The sequence below is a fragment of the Panthera onca genome, chromosome D4 (assembly GCF_046562875.1).
Source record: "Panthera onca isolate mPanOnc1 chromosome D4, mPanOnc1 haplotype 2, whole genome shotgun sequence".
NCBI lineage: Eukaryota > Metazoa > Chordata > Mammalia > Carnivora > Felidae > Panthera > Panthera onca.
In genome coordinates this window covers 65,338,946-65,342,371 of record NC_138351.1, presented here as the reverse complement: position 1 = coordinate 65,342,371, position 3,426 = coordinate 65,338,946, and the positions used below count along the sequence as shown (strand labels likewise).

At 39.8% G+C, this 3,426-nt stretch overlaps 1 pseudogene; it reads right to left on the bottom strand.

The window, feature by feature from the left end:
- Nucleotides 1–1,593: 1,593 nt before the first annotated feature.
- On the bottom strand, nt 1,594–3,008 carry LOC132663353 (elongation factor 1-alpha 1-like; annotated as a pseudogene).
- Between the last annotated feature and the right edge of the window lie 418 nt (nt 3,009–3,426).

Sequence of the window (3,426 nt, the reverse complement as noted above, 5' to 3'; positions counted from 1 at the left end):
TGTGATAACTGTAAACATCTCATACAAGTTTGTCTTTAATTTCTTTATTACTTCTGTGGTATGATGTTTTTTAACTCCTAGGATGACATAGTGGTTTTAGAAAAAAAAAATACAATCTGCTTTATTGTTTCGCATGATGCTCATAGAATGATAGTAATGATTCCAATATAGGAAATATAGTAACTCAGAGACCGTAGGTAAAAATTACATATTACGCTTACATATCATAAATGCTTATGCCTATCCATCATCTGTTAATCTATATACCTAGAAAAAAAACCCACACACTTACATTTAAATGTTCTGCTATTACTGTGTTTTCGATCTGGGAACCATGTGTGCTTTTTCTTTTTATCAATGTACATCCAATTCTTAGAACTAACACATAGTTAGTTCTACATATACATAGTTCAACATATATATTTGTTGAAAAATGGATAGATGGGCTAATGAATGAGTGTAGAGAAAAAGAGTGTTATAGAGAGTACAGGAAAGAGAGCAATTAATTCTTGCTGGGGAATTCTTTTAGAATAGGTGTTACTTTAACTGGTTCTTAAAGAAGGAATGGAAATGCATACATTAGGAAAAGAAAAATGAGAAATTTTTCTAGGTAGGGGAAACAGAGCAAACAGACTTAAAGTAGAACACATGTATTTTGGGGGATAGATAGCATAGAGCCTAGTTGGTAAAGACAGAGAAAACATAAAAGGAAGACTGGCAGATATGTTCATAAAATTATGATTGGGACATCTGTTTGCTTATTTTTGAATGTTTTCACAAGAATTAGATATTTTTTTTCCATACATGATGAAAAATTAATCAGCTGAAGACCAACATGGTGCTTAGTATTCTTTTTCTTCTCATTAAACTTTTGTTTTAATGGATCTCAAAATTCTGTGATGGATTTTTGGTCAAGTTTTGACTAAAATCAGTACTTTTAAATGGAAACAACTGGACCAAAATTTCATTCATATGTAGAATTTAAGAAATGAAACAGATGAATATAGGGGGAAAAAAAGAAAGGCAAACCGTATGATGGACTTTTATCTATAGAGAGCAAACTGAAGATTGCTAGAGGGGTGGTGGGTGGGGGATGGTTTAAAGGAGTGATGTGTATTAAGGAGGGCATTTGTTGTGAGGTGTTGTATGTAAGCGATGAATTAACAAATTCTACTTCTGAAACTAAGTTACAATATATATGTTAACTGGAATTTAAATAAAAACTTGAAACTACAAAAAAAGTACTTATTTTATCTCCTTTACTTCTGAATGTTTTATTGTTATCTTTACCCAGTCTTTTACTATTAAACTTAAATGGTCAAGTAACACAAACAGTTCTGAGACCATTCTTCCACCAGTGATGAAGACTGGTGGGGAGCCTGGGTGGCTTACTCAGTTGAGTGTCTGACTCTTGATTTTGGCTTGGGTAGTGATCCCAAGGTTGTGGAATCAAACCCCTCGTCTGGCTCTGCAGTGAGCAGGGAGCCTACTTGGGATTCTTTCTCTGTCTCTCTGCCCCTCTTCCCTGCTTGCTCTTTCTCAAAAAGAGAAATAAAAAAAAAAATGATGAGTGACAGATATTGGGGATAGTATTCATTTAACCTTCCGAGCTTTTTGGGAAGGCTTGGTGACCTCGCCAGCTCCAGTTGCCTTCTCTTTCAGTGCTTTTATGACACCCTCAGCAACCATCTGTCTCATGTCACAAACAGCAAAATACCCCAGAGGAGGATAGAGAAGCTCTCAACACACATAGGCTTGCCAGGAACCATATCAATTATGGCAGTATCAACAGATTTCAAGAAGTTGGGGGGCCATTTTCCAGCATTTTTCTAGAACAATGATCAATCCAATGTGAGCTGTGCAACAGTTCAGCATAGGTGGGTATCCAGTACTGAGTTGGCCTGGATGGTTCAGGATAATCACCTGAGCTGTAATGCCAGCTCCTTGCATTGGTGGTGGCTCATTTTTGCTGTCACCAGCCACATTGCCATGACAAACATCCTTGACAGTTATGTCCTTGATGTTGAAGCCCACATTGTTCCTGGGAAGAGCCTCCCTCAGAGCTTCATGTGCATTTCAACAGACTTTACTTCAGTTGTAACATTGGAACAAAGATGACCACCATGCTGGGTTTAAGAACAACAGTCTCCACTCTGCCCACAGAGACAGTATCGATATCAACAATTTTGTAGACATCCTGGAGGGGCAGACACAAGGGCTTTTCAGTGGGAGGAGTTGGAGGTAGAATGCAATTCAGAGCTTCAAGCAGTGTGGTTCCACTGGTATTACCATCTTTATGGATGGATAAATATACCTTTAACCAAGGTATATTAGCTCTTGGCTCGAGCATGTTGTCTCCATTCCAACCAGACATTGACAAAAATGCTGCTGCGTCGTGGTTGTAGCCAAGTTTCTTTCTTTTTTAAAAAGTTTATTTATACTAGAAGAGGAGGGGCAGAGAGAGAGGGAAATAGAGAGTCCCAAGCAGACTCCTTGTTGCCAGTGCAGAGACTGACGTGGGACTCGATTCCATGAACCACGATAGCATGACCTGAGCAGAAATCCAGAGTCAGACGCTTAACTGACTGACCCACCAGGCACCCCACCAGTTATTTTAATGTAGGTGCTGGCTTCCTTAATGATTTCCTTGTATCTCTTCTGGCTATAGAATAGCCCAGTAGAAGCCATTTTGTTAACACCAACAATTAGTTGTTTCCGACCCAGTGCATAAGGCAAAAGGGCATGTTCACAGATCTGACCTGCTTTAGATTCGCCAACACGATCAGCAACAATCAGAATAGCAGAGCCAGCCTGAGATGTGTCTATAATCATGTTTTTTATAAAGTCTCTGTGTTCTGGGGCATCAGTGATATTTGCTGATCTCAAATTTCCACAGGAAAATAGCAATGGTGATACCACGGTCATGTTCAGCTTTCAGTTTATCCAAGACCCAGGCATACCTAAAGGAGCCCTTCCCCATCTCAGCAGACTCCTTCTCAAATTTTTTGATAGTTTGTTGATTCTACCACATTTGTAGGTCAGATGACCTGTGGTACTAGAGTTGGAGAATCAATGTGTCCAATGACGATGATGTTGACACGAGTCTTTTCCCATTTTGGTTTAGGTTTAGGTTTAGTGATGGTTTTCACAACACCTGAATTCTGGCAGCAAATATGTTGTGCAAAAGTGAAGTTCAGTATTCTAATAGAGAACCCATAAATGGCTTTAGTTTCTTCACTCAAAGAGTGACATGATGGGGGGTACCTGGGTGGCTCAGTTGAGCATCCAACTTTGGCTCAGATCATGATCTCGTGGTCGGTGAGTTCGAGCCCTGTGTGGGGCTCTGTGCTGACAGCTCGGAGCCTGGAACCTGCTTTGGATTCTGTCTCCCTCTCTCTGCCCCTCCCCCACTCATGCGTGTGTGCT